Source organism: Ranitomeya imitator, chromosome 2 (assembly GCF_032444005.1).
Source record: "Ranitomeya imitator isolate aRanImi1 chromosome 2, aRanImi1.pri, whole genome shotgun sequence".
NCBI classification, from domain to species: Eukaryota; Metazoa; Chordata; class Amphibia; order Anura; family Dendrobatidae; genus Ranitomeya; species Ranitomeya imitator.
In genome coordinates, this window is record NC_091283.1 from 566,251,122 (window position 1) to 566,265,238 (window position 14,117).

Genomic DNA, 14,117 nt, shown 5'->3' on the forward strand with positions numbered 1-14,117 from the left:
GGGGTGTGTCAGGGTTAGAGGTGTGGTTAGGGTTACCGTTGGAATTAGGGTTAGGGGTGTGTTTGGATTAGGGTTTCAGTTATAATTGGGGGGTTTCCACTGTTTAGGCACATCAGGGGCTCTCCAAACGCGACATGGCGTCCGATCTCAATTCCAGCCAATTCTGCGTTGAAAAAGTAAAACAGTGCTTCTTCCCTTCCGAGCTCTCCCGTGTGCCCAAACAGGGGTTTACCCCAACATATGGGGTATCAGCGTACTCAGGACAAATAGGACAACAACTGTTGGGGTCCAATTTCTCCTGTTACCCTTGGGAAAATACAAAACTGGGGGCTAAAATATAATTTTTGTGGGAAAAAAAAAAAAAAGGATTTTTTATGGCTCTGCGTTACAAACTGTAGTGAAACACTTGGGGGTTCAAAGCTCTCACAACACATCTAGATGAGTTCCTTAGGGGGTCTAGTTTCCAAAATGGTGTCACTTGTGGGGGGTTTCTACTGTTTAGGTACATTAGTGGCTCTGCAAATGCAATGTGACACCTGCAGACCATTCCATCTAAGTCTGCATTCAAATGGCACTCCTTCCCTTCCGAGCCCTCCCATGCGCCCAAACAGTGGTTTCCCCCCACATATGGGGTATCAGCGTACTCAGGACAAATTGTACAACAAGTTTTGGGGTCCAATTTCTTCTCTTACCGTTGGAAAAATAAAAAATTGGGGGCGAAAAGATAATTTTTGTGAAAAAATGATTTTTTATTTTTACGGTTCTACATTATAAACTTCTGTGAAGCACTTGGTGGGTCAAAGTGCTCACCACACCTCTAGATAAGTTTCTTAGGGGGTCTACTTTCCAAAATGGTGTTACTTGTGGGGGGTTTCAATGTTTAGGCACATCAGTGGCTCTCCAAACGCAACATGGCGTCCCATCTCAATTCCAGTCAGTTTTGCATTGAAAAGTCAAATGGCGCTCCTTCGCTTCCGAGCTGTGCCATGCGCCCAAACAGTGGTTTACCCCCACATGTGGGGTATTGGCGTACTCAGGACAAATTGTACAACAATGTTTGGGGTCCATTTTCTCCTGTTACTCTTGGTAAAATAAAACAAATTGGAGCTGAATTAAATTTTTTGTGAAAAAAAGTTAAATGTTCATTTTTATTTAAACATTCAAAAAATTCCTGTGAAGCACCAGAAGGGTTAATAAACTTCTTGAATGTGGTTTTGAGCACCTTGAGGGGTGTAGTGTTTAGAATGGTGTCACACTTGGGTATTTTCTATCATATAGACCCCTCAAAATGACTTCAAATGAGATGTGGTCCCTAAAAAAAAATGGTGTTGTAGAAATGAGAAATTGCTGGTCAACTTTTCACCCTTATAACTCCCTAACAAAAAAAAATTTTGGTTCCAAAATTGTGCTGATGTAAAGTAGACATGTGGGAAATGTTACTTATTAAGTATTTTGTGTGACATATCTCTGTGATTTCATGGCATAAAAATTCAAAGTTGGAAAATTGCGAAATTTTCATAATTTTCGCCAAATTTCCGTTTTTTTTCACAAATAAACGCAGGTACTATCAAAGAATTTTTACCATTGTCATGAAGTACAATACGTCACGAGAAAAAAATGTCAGATTCACTGGGATCCGTTGAAGCGTTCCAGAGTTATAACCTCATAAAGGGACAGTGGTCAGAATTGTAAAAATTGGCCCGGTCATTAACGTGCAAACCACCCTTGGGGGTAAAGGGGTTAAAGTTGTCAGGCAGCAAGTCCCTATCAACCAATCTGGTCTGCATTGCTCAAGCTTTAAAACATTTCAGTAATGATCTACTATACTCTGTACAGTGGTTATAGTGTGGCATATGGGCAGACAGAGCGAGGTGTGCAATAAAGAGATTGAAGTGCTTGTCTGAGCGCCAGGACCCCTTCGAACTGCTGATAGTGAAGGTACGGAGTCAGACCTCCAATGATCTGATGGCCTAACCCTTGGATAGGCTATAAATATTGTAAACTCCCCAAATCCTTCAACTCTAGGCTATGTGCACACGTTCAGGATTTCTTGCAGAAAATTCCTGAGAAAAACCTGAAATTTTCTTCAAGAAATCAGCATGCGTTTTTGCCGGACATTTCCCAATGCAATTTATAGTGGGAAATCCGCAAAAAACAAACCACGCAAAATTAGTTAACATGCTGCGTTTTTTACCGCGACGCGTTTTTTTCATGGAAAAAAAACGCATCATGTGCGCACAACATGCGGAATTCATTCAAAATGATGGGATGCATATTGTATGCTGTTTTTTTGCGGTTTTATAGCGTTTTTATCGCGAAAAATCAGCAACGTGTGCACACAGCCTAAGGGTAAGTTCACACAGGGCGTTTTTGCTGCGTTTTTTTTTTTATGCTAATTTTCAGCTGCTTTTACAGTTTCAGCAAAGCCTATGAGATTTCAGAAGTCTCATGCACACACTGGTTTTTTGTTTGATCAGTATTTTATGCTTTGCTGCGTTTTTTGGACATAGAGCAGGTCACTTTCAGCGTTTTTGCTGCGTTTTTTCACCCATTGACTTGAATTGGTGTTGGAAAAAACGCATTATTTGCTGCGTTTTTGCTGCTGAAAATCCAAGGACATTAGCATGGACAAAGAGAGGAGAAAAAAAAAGCACCAAAAAAGCGCACCTAAACCTGCGTTTTTGACGCAGCTTCTTTCCTGCCAAGATCAGGTTTTGCTGCAGAAAAAAAGCAGCAAAAACGCCCTGTGTGAACTTACCCTAAGAAAAAAAAATGTGAGCAGTAGACTTGTGAACATATTTCATCACTGTATATTCGTGACTGCCCACGTATGTGGCCTAATGTCCTGTCCTATATATCAGTGTTCTTCCCAAGAGCAGACACTAACTTTCTCTTCTGACTTTCATCTCACTGTGTTCTTTCCTCTGTTCTTTTGTGTCCCAAGGCGGTGCACAGCTGCATTCCCTGTCTTCTGACCCAATTCAGTCAAAGGAGAATAAGTGGCTGTAGTGATGCATGGTGAGCATTTAGGATTACGATAGAAACTGCTTGGATAATCAACTTCATGGAATACGGTAGCTTCTGGATACACTGAGACCGGGCTTCTTCTCAAAGGCACCGGTGCTATGGCTACCAGCTTTGATGAGTTTGAATTAAACCTAAGCCACCAACCCTGATGTTGAGGAACAGCCATTGCTGATCAAAAGTGACCCCATGCTTTGGTCGCTTGGCAGTACAAGTAAACTGTTGAGTATCGTGTCACATCTTTTAGATTTCCATTTCCTTTATACAGTAACTAAGAGCCCAGGGGACATGCCTGTGTGTGCCCACCATAAATGACATAGACTGTTCAGAAAGAAAGCTTTAGACACTGTCCTGCAATGTGTTATTCTACACGTTCGAGGAACAGGACTAATTGACCACTAAAAACGAGTGCAAAGGAGCAGTGCACAAAGCAACCAACAATACATTTTGCTTCTTTACATTAAAAAGAGACCTCAACGCAGCTTAACTTTTTTTTTTTTTTTCTTTTCCACTAAAACTCCTTTAAGATGCCCATGTGCCATGGATAACGCACAATGAAGAGTGATGTGTTCACTATGGAGAGAGCAAAGTACGCCAAACACATCTGGTAGCGGCTTATCTACCTGGACACCGAAAAGATGGGTCATCATGGTAGTTAAAAAAAAAAAAATCCTGATCCTTCTTTACTCCAGCATCATCTGTTGTGGAGAGTCAGAAGACCCCCATACACCTCAAAAGATCAGCCAATCCCAGCAAACTTTCGAAGGGCGGTTCAGTGACTTTATTTTAATGTTTTGGACCTGTAGACACAAAATGGTAGATAATTAATGAAGACTAATTGCATATTTTCTTCAGCAAAGGCTTATTTATTGTGACTTGTGCTATAAAGCTTTTGTGAGCATTGCAGTTATCCTGTTCAACACACTGATAACTCAGCTATTTACTCCGTTTTGTGGTGGATGTATAAAAATCTCTTTAATAACTAGCCTTTTTCTGTCTTTATCCCTCACTATGGTTAAATAAAAAGTACGTTGACTTGTGTCCTCCTGCAGGGTATTGTTGGGTACGTTGGTTTATGTGCTTCTGCAGATTATACTGGGATACCTTGGCTTATGTCATTCTGAAGGGAGTACTGGGGTACTTTGGCTTATGTCTTCCAGTAGAGATTGGTGGGGAATGGCTTATGTGCTCCAACTAGTTATACTGGGATTTGTCGCCTTATGTTCTCCTAGACCTGCAAGTTATAGTGGGTTACATTGTCATATGTCCTCCTGCTCGTTATACTGGGATATGTTGGCTTATGTCATCCTGCAGGTTGTATTGGGGGGAGGGTACGTAGGCTCATGACTTCCTGTAGAGATTAGTGAAGTATGTTGTCTTAGGTCCTCCTGCAGGGTATAGTGGGTGTTGAGTCCTCTTCCGTCCCTGGCTTCCTGGATTGAGGAATCCAAGTAAATGACACGCAGCACAAAGGTTGTGTGTTCATAAACAGGGGTAGCCCCGGAGCACGCCTGCCTCACTGGGCGCTGCCCCTTCTTTATATAGTAAGAAGTTAGGCATTTACAGACATGCGCACAAGCGCTCATATTTCATAATCACTTACAAAGCAAATCTATACTAGTGAAAAGTTACAATATCTGGTATGTGGGTGAAAGGCTACAATATCAAGGAGAAATGCGCGCGTGATTACTTCTATAAAAGGAAATGTCAAGTTTGCTGTGCAGAAGCAGATTTCATCTGGGAGACAAAATGGATCCTTTGGTTCAGTCTGGTCTCCACAATTCCCCCCTTTGACATATTCTTTTATAATTTGTCATAAATTTTTGCATGAAGCTTGTGCATTTTCTTCTTTATGCGGCAGTATACTAAAATATAAAAGAAAATTAGTACGGCAATAATAAACTTTATACTCTTACACAAAATTTATTTGTGCATACTGAGATACCCTTGAGTACAATCTTGAATAACACATATATGATTACAATAATCATAACTATATGTATTATGCTCTGCATAATCCCGGCAACCCACCCACCGATCCCTCTGAACCAGTTGGCTGGGTTAAGAAAAGAAAAGGTATCTGACCACCAGCTATCCTTATTCTGGTCATTGTCTTTGTCATACTGATCTCTGAGTCGTTGTACGTCCTTTAATTTGAATGTCATACTCATAGTACTATTCGGGTCTATATAATGACAGCAGGTGGGTCCAATGATTTGACACATACCCCCTTGTGAGGCAGTTAGGTAATCCAATACCAGGGTATGTTGGTTGACGACTATTATAAGCTGATTCTGTACAGCTACACTAGTGTTTAGTATATCCAATATATCCCAGATCTGATCATCTAGATAATCCGTGGCTCTAACTAATTTATCCCACATTTGTGTTAACATAGGATAAATAAAAATGGTACTAGCACTTTTGTTGGGAATTCCCATTTGTACTATATGTGGCCTCCCCGAGGGACGTGGTGAGTTATCTGCAGCTCTTTTATATAGTGTGTGCTTGGGCACGGCTTGCATATTCACTTGTTTATTTGAAATTATGAAAGTAGCTGGGGTTAGGCGTCCTAATGTACAAGTACCCTTTATACCTACGGGAAGCCATTTATATGCTCCTTCTCCGCATATCCAAAATGTACCCTCAGGCAGATCCCATAGAGCTGAGTGCTGCAATACCAATCTGTGAGCCAAATCCACAAAACTAGATACATTTTGAAGCATACACCAAGAGGGTTTTTGTCCCAAGGGGCTACAGTACCCGGCTGCGGGATTACCACACACATGCATTCCGTTGACATACTCATCAGATTCATTACAAACCAGGTTCCCCGGCTTACTTGTACAACTGTTATCATCACCTTGGGGGAACAACTCAGAATGTTCCCATTTTCTATTATGTATGTATCTTTCCAATACTACAGGTTTGAAAGCATCAGAGGGAGGGGCGGTTGTACTGAAACTGAGCTGTAGATTTTCTGTGGGGACCTGTCCTAAATTAGTTAATCCAGTCTTATTCCTAGGGACCCAGGCTCCACCCTTATAGGCCAAATATTGTAGATGTGTACTACTCCCTGAGAGATTACCCTGCCACCAAGGAAATTCTACCCATCCCACAATTGGTATGGCGATTGTAGTATTCCATAGCCTAGTATTACCAGTTTGGTTGTTGGCCAGGTTGTCTGAACAATTAGGCCAAGCGAATATTTCTTCTGCTGATACGGGAACTGCTAGAAAAGGTATACTTGTGGCTGATACCGGCGAATGGGTACAGATCCAACAATCTGTCAGGGTTTGTGTATTGTTTAACAAGTCGTGCACTAATTTTCTATGATGTTGTACGAATCTATTGTTCAAAGGGGCTAAAGAATTTAGTCTTTCCCATGCCTTCGTTGTGGTTAACATTATTAACATCAATATCATGAGTTTTATACTGCTTTTTTGCAATGGCTTGCATGTATCCATGATGCCTTTCCTTCAAGCTTGACTGATGTAGGTGTTGTCAACAGGACTTGGAAGGGTCCGTCAAATCTTGGTTCAAGAGCCTTTCTGGTGTGTCTTTTTATATAGACTTGATCACCTGGTTCCAACTTGTGACTTCCTTCAGTGTTATCAGGATCTGGAAGGGAAGCAAAAACTTGTGCATGCACCTTAGTTAATTGTTTCTGAAGATTTTGCACATAGGAAGTCAGTGATTCAATATTTAACACAAGTTGCTGTGGAAAGTAACATCCTAAATTGGCAGTCCTGCCAAACAAAATTTCATATGGAGACAGTTTAGTCTTACCCCTTGGGGTATTGCGTATTGAGTAAAGGGCCAGTGGAAGGCATTCTGTCCAAGGCTTTCCTGTTTCAGCCATGGCTTTCTGTATTTTTAATTTTAAAGTTCCATTCATGCGTTCTACCTTACCAGAACTTTGAGGATGATACGGAGTGTGTAACTGACTTTCAACACCCAACATTTTTAGTACATTTTGAAATATTTCTCCAGTGAAATGAGTACCCCTATCTGACTCGATCACTTCAGGGAGACCATAACTGGGCACCAGTTCGGTAACTAGCTTTACAGCAGTGTTTTTAGCTGAAGCCTTCCGAACTGGATAGGCCTCTGGCCACCCCGAGAACATGTCCACACACACCAACACATACTCATACCCATTACTCTTTGGCAGCTGGATAAAGTCTATCTGCAACCGTTGAAACGGGTAGAGAGGTCGGACGTGGTGCTTCATAGGGGTCTTTGCTGTCTGTCCGGGATTATGTGTCAGGCATATAGCGCATGCAGCACAATAGTCTCTTGCGTAGTTGCCAAAACCTGGAGCCAACCAAACTTGCTTTGCCAGTAGTGTCATTGCATTTGCAGACACATGCGTAGGGTGATGTAATCCACCAACTACTATCGGGTACCAGGCTCTAGGTAGACATATTAGTCCATTTTTCTTCCAAATTCCCTCTTGTTCTTCTGCCCCTTCCTTTTTCCACCTGTCCCTCTCCTCTTCTCCTGCATCTTCCTGTGCTTGTCTCAGTCTATCTTCAGTATTTTCTGTGGGGTTTACAGTATGGACCTGTTGTAAGGGTTTGACTGCTGCTGCTTTGGCTGCTTTATCAGCCCTATCATTTCCCCTAGATTCCCTAGTGTCGAGTCTCACATGTGCAGCTACCTTGATTACTGCTACTTCTTTTGTTTCTTGTGCAGCCTCTAAGATCTGTTTGATCAGAGAAGCATGTTTTACAGGTTGTCCTGACGCTGTCATGTAACCTCTAGCTCTCCAGATTACTCCAAAATCAAACACAATACCATGTGCATACCTAGAATCAGTGTATATATTAGCTGTCTGATTCTCAGCTATTTTTAGAGCTTCAATCAATGCTGTTAGTTCTGCTTCTTGTGCAGATTGTTTCGGTGGAAGCGGTTCTGCTTTGAGAGTTTCAGATCCTGACACAACTGCATACCCTGTATGGAAGTTACCTGTGTCATCTGCAAACCTACTACCATCTATAAACAGCTCTAAATCTGGATTTTGAAGTGGTGTTTCGGATACATTGGGTAAGCCTACCGTTTCTTGTAAAATGAGCTCTGTACAATCATGTGTATCTGTAGGGAAAAAATTTGCGTGTGGATCAGTGTCCTTATTCCCCCCTTTAGACTCGAGAGGTAGCAGTGTAGCTAAATTGAGAGTCTGAAGCCTTGCAAATGTGATAGTAGAGGGGAGCAGCAAAGAACACTGCAGCCGCAAATGTCTGGCCATGGAAATGTGTTTTGGTTGGACCTGGTTTAATATCCCATAAACATCATGTGTAGTTTGAACTGTGAGTGGATGCTCTAGGACAATTTCTGATGCTTTGTCCAACAATAGTGAGACAGCAACAACTACACGTACACAGGTTGGCGCTGCTCTAGCTACGGGATCTAACCTTGCTGAAAGATATGCAATTGGTCTTTGTTTCCCTGCATGCTTCTGGGTAAGAACTCCTGTAGCATGGGAATCAACTTCTGCAGCCATAAGCTGAAATGGCTTGGTGTAGTCTGGTAGCCCTAACGCTGGAGCTGAAACAAGGGCATCTTTTAATTGTTGGAACGAAATCTGACCTTCTTTTGTCAACAAATAAGGTTCACTTTTTACACAGTCATACAGTGGTTGCATTAGTTGACTGGCATGTATAATCCATTGTCTACAATGAGACACTATTCCTAAAAATGCTCGTAGCTGTTTATGATTTCTAGGCTCATTCATCTGTCTTATTGCTTCAGTTCTTTGAGGTGTAAGATGCTTTTTACCTTGAGAAATGCAATGACCTAGAAAGACCACTTTGGTCTGACAAACTTGTAGCTTTTGTCTATTCACTTTACACCCTTCTTTTTCTAGGAAACATAGTAAACTCACAGTGGACCTTTCTGCAGTTTCTAGATCTGGGCAGCAAAGTAGTAGGTCATCCACATACTGCAAAATTACTACCTGTGGTTCGGGTTCAAACCTCTGAAGGACTGTTTGTAGGGCATTTGAATAAAGAGTAGGGGAGTGTATCATTCCCTGTGGAAGGCGTGTCCACGCCAACTGTTTGCCCTTAAATGTAAATGCAAACAAATGCCAACTGTCTTGGTGTAAAGGAACCGAGAAAAATGCATTTGAAAGATCTATTACAGTAAACACTTGAGAACTGGCTGGTATCTGTGATAGTAACGTATGAGGATTGGGTACAACTGGGGTGATTGGATCTAGAACTTTGTTTATTTCTCTTAAATCATGTACCATACGATATTTGGGCATAGAACCCTTATCAAGAGTTCTCTTCTTGACTGGATACAGAGGAGTGTTAGCAGGTGATTGTATCTCTACCAAAACCCCTTTCTCTCTATATCCCTCTATCTGTTTTGTAATCGCTAGTTCCTGCTGGGCACTCACAGGGTATTGTCTGAGCTGTGGGAGAACAGTTCCTGGTTGCACAGATAGTTTTACAGGAGAGATATGCAATAATCCCACATCAGTGTCACCCTGTGCCCACAGTGTTTCTGGGACCGTTGAGAGGTCTAGATCTGTGGTGTACTCTTTTTCTTCAGTATAATCCTCAAAAGCCTGAATTCTGACATATTGTTCTAATGTTTCTGCATCATCAGGGATAGTCAGCATGACTGTGCCATCTTCCCTAAAATTGATGTTAGCTTCTAATTTCTTCAAGACATCAGTTCCCAACAAACATGTTGGGGCACCTCTGGCATACAAAAATCTGGATGCAAAACATTTAGGTCCTAATGAGACCTCTAGGGGCACAGTATATGGTAGTGTTCGAATTACCCCATCATAACCCTCAGCAAAAGTTGTTTGTTGTGAAATATCTTCCGGGTTTGGAAGAAAATCTTGATTCAAAATTGAGGAAGTTGCACCTGTATCTATCAAGAATGGAATCTCTCTCCCCCCACATTCACCTGTATTATAGGTCTTCTAGCTGGTAGGGAAGTTTGTAACACATTGAGTCAATCTGAATCTGGTATGGGACCATCCACTATGGATGTCTGTTGGATGTCTGAGGGCTTATTCTTTGGTACAAATTTTCCTGATTTTATGTCTGCCTGCTTCTTTCTACATTCTCTCTGGAAATGTCCTGGTTTCTTGCAGTAATGACAGGGAAAATTATGTCTTGCCCTTCCACCTGTTGTGTTTGCTTGCGCTATTCTGACAGGCTTATGATTTTCTCTTAAATCCAACTCTATCCCTACGGCTTTTTGCCTGGCCAAGTGTGGGTCTTCCAAGGTTCTCCAATCAGGAGTTGCAGCCTTAAGTTTTTCCTTTACTTTTGGAGACAATCCATCTATAAAGGTTTTTGTAATTAACCTCATCATTCCTGGAGCGGTTAGATCTATTCCTTCATCTCTAAAATTATTCTCTACCCCTAGATAATATTCATCTACCGATTGTCCAGGTCTCTGAGCCACCACTCCCGTTGTTCCTCTCTGCCTCTGTTTCTGCCTCATGAAAACTATTAAATGGTCTACAAATTGTGTTCCTGATTCTATCGTTTGTAAGGCACCTTGTCCCGCTTGTCCCTCTTGTAGCTCCTGTCCCACCTGTGGCCTGTGTCCCTGTAGATGTGTTAGCAGTTCCTGGAAGAGACCAGGAGTCATTTTCATTCTACATAATTCCTCTCCATCTGCCCAGACTCCTGCATGAGTCTGCATAATTTGCTGTATATACTGTGCGAATCTAACTGGGTACTGGGTAGGATCTGGTGCATTATGTAGAAGAGACATTCCTTCAGCGGGGGACCAAGGGAAGTATTGTCGGGTTTGGTGATATCTAGTTGCCATTGCTCCATCTACACCAGTTTCTCTGAAGGGTTTCGGTACTATCCTAACAGGAGCTAACAATTGATGACCTCTGGGGGCCCCACAGGCAGAACATTCAGTTCTCCAGTCTGGATTCTGCTGGCCACAATTTTTGCACACCCATCTTTCCACCCCATTTAACCCAGGATATAAATTTGGTTTGGTTTGTCCTCCTTCAGAAGGTACAAATGGTTGAACATTCGGATCTAGGTAAGGAGGAGGAACTGAATGAGTCGTGGCACAACATTTTCCCGTACCCATACTCCATTTGGAAGTGTCTGGATCATACTTCCAATTCTCCTCTTTAGCTGTTTTTGAGACCTTTATCATACAGTGTATGATTTCTTCCCACCCATTGTCTTTGATAATTCCACCTCGTTCTTTACTCAGTCTTTCCCATTCAGTGCTAAACATAAGTGCTTCTGAAATTCCCAATTTTTCTCTTACCCTTCTGATCTGCCTTCTGACTGTCTTTCCACATCTTTCCTGTATGATATCTTTTGCTTCTACTTGTCCTAAGACGGATTTTGTCTATTTCCCATTTTTCTTTTCAATAATAGCTACACTTATCCTAGGTGACGTTTGGACAATCACCTCACTATACTATAAATGGTATAGTCTCTAACTGGGTCGCTGTGACCAGTGGGGTACCGCAGGGGTCAGTATTGGGACCTGTTCTCTTCAACATATTCATTAATGATCTGGTAGAAGGTTTACACAGTAAAATATCGATATTTGCAGATGATACAAAACTATGTAAAGCAGTTAATACAAGAGAAGATAGTATTCTGCTACAGATGGATCTGGATAAGTTGGAAACTTGGGCTGAAAGGTGGCAGATGAGGTTTAACAATGATAAATGTAAGGTTATACACATGGGAAGAGGGAATCAATATCACCATTACACACTGAACGGGAAACCACTGGGTAAATCTGACAGGGTGAAGGACTTGGGGATCCTAGTTAATGATAAACTTACCTGGAGCAGCCAGTGCCAGGCAGCAGCTGCCAAGGCAAACAGGATCATGGGGTGCATTAAAAGAGGTCTGGATACACATGATGAGAGCATTATACTGCCTCTGTACAAATCCCTAGTTAGACCGCACATGGAGTACTGTGTCCAGTTTTGGGCACCGGTGCTCAGGAAGGATATAATGGAACTAGAGAGAGTACAAAGGAGGGCAACAAAATTAATAAAGGGGATGGGAGAACTACAATACCCAGATAGATTAGCGAAATTAGGATTATTTAGTCTAGAAAAAAGACGACTGAGGGGCGATCTAATAACCATGTATAAGTATATAAGGGGACAATACAAATATCTCGCTGAGGATCTGTTTATACCAAGGAAGGTGACGGGCACAAGGGGGCATTCTTTGCGTCTGGAGGAGAGAAGGTTTTTCCACCAACATAGAAGAGGATTCTTTACTGTTAGGGCAGTGAGAATCTGGAATTGCTTGCCTGAGGAGGTGGTGATGGCGAACTCAGTCGAGGGGTTCAAGAGAGGCCTGGATGTCTTCCTGGAGCAGAACAATATTGTATCATACAATTATTAGGTTCTGTAGAAGGACGTAGATCTGGGTATTTATTATGATGGAATATAGGCTGAACTGGATGGACAAATGTCTTTTTTCGGCCTTACTAACTATGTTACTATGTTACTAGAGTGATGTCTCGTTGTCTTCTTTCCTAGGGAGCTAAGATATTGAAGGGCTGATTTGCTCCGTTCTTTCTAATGTGCAGAATAAACTTGATTCCTACAATGCACGCAAACAGGATCAGCAACACCAAACAGATCACCAAACTCTCCGTCTCTGTTATCGTACTTGTCCCAGGCTCATGGACTCGTGTCCTGGGCTCATTCTATCAAACTCTTATCCAAAAATGAAGGAACAAGTTTCTCAAAGAGAGTCAAGCATGGGCGGAGGTCTCCCCGAAAGGACGCAACCACATGACCCAGTTAGGCTGACTTCACTAATAAGACTTGTCCTAACAATTTCGGCTTATTGTTCTACGTACTTTTATCCTTCTTTCATAACATGCCACAACCTTCACACTTGTTCACACACTGCCAGGGACAGGACTCGTAAATCTATACACTATGGTAACCCGAGTTTTATAGGTATCTACTCACTACTAGACTAACCCAGCGTGACACGGCTCGTAGAGATCTTTCGGATAATACAGGGCAGATAAAAGAGAACTAATAATGTCTCTTACCTGGCCAGGTTTTTCAATTCATTTGCCGTCCATTATCCCAGATCTCCGTTGTCCGTATCCGTAGGTGAATCTCGAGTAGACACTCTCGCCTCGGGTCCCTGTTTCGGGCGCCAAGAAATGTTGAGTCCTCTTCCGTCCCTGGCTTCCTGGATTGAGGAATCCAAGTAAATGACACGCAGCACAAAGGTTGTGTGTTCATAAACAGGGGTAGCCCCGGAGCACGCCTGCCTCACTGGGCACTGCCCCTTCTTTATATAGTAAGAAGTTAGGCATTTACAGACATGCGCACAAGCGCTCATATTTCATAATCACTTACAAAGCAAATCTATACTAGTGAAAAGTTACAATATCTGGTATGTGGGTGAAAGGCTACAATATCAAGGAGAAATGCGCGCGTGATTACTTCTATAAAAGGAAATGTCAAGTTTGCTGTGCAGAAGCAGATTTCATCTGGGAGACAAAATGGATCCTTTGGTTCAGTCTGGTCTCCACAGTGGGATATGTTGGAATATGTCCTCCTGTACCTTGAGTTGAGGCATGTTGGCTTGTGACCTTCTGCTGGTTTATATTGGGGTATGTTGGGTTATGTTGTCCTGCGGGTTGTATCGGGGTACTTTGACTTATGTTCTTCTGTAAAGACTCTTATGTGCCTCTTTTGGTTATAGGGGGTATGTTGGCTTATGTCCTCCTGCAGAGACTAGTTGAGTTCGTTGGCTTGCATCCTCCTTCAGACTGTGTTGGGGTTTGTTGGCTTGTCTTCGTCCCGTTGGTTACACTGTGACACGTCAGATTACCGTATGTTGTCCTGGAGGGTTTAGTGGAGTGCTTTAGCTTATGACCTCCTGCATGTTAGTGCACTTTCTAGATTTATGGCACACACCTCCCTGAATGTCAGGTAAGTTGGCTAGTGATTTTGGATTAGAGTGCCTCCCTCTATTCTCTGTGCAGATGTTTCTTGGTATTATAACCTTAATTTTTATTAAATGGTGTGTCCTTGTTTTTTGTGTATTTTTTATTTCTGGAACTTCTTTAAATTCTGCTTTTTTTTT

At 42.1% G+C, this 14,117-nt stretch overlaps 1 protein-coding gene across 1 annotated transcript in view; it reads left to right on the forward strand.

The window, feature by feature from the left end:
- SEC14L1 (SEC14 like lipid binding 1) overlaps positions 1-14,117 on the forward strand; it is a 58,232-nt gene that overhangs the window by 27,585 nt on the left and 16,530 nt on the right. The window lies entirely within an intron of this gene.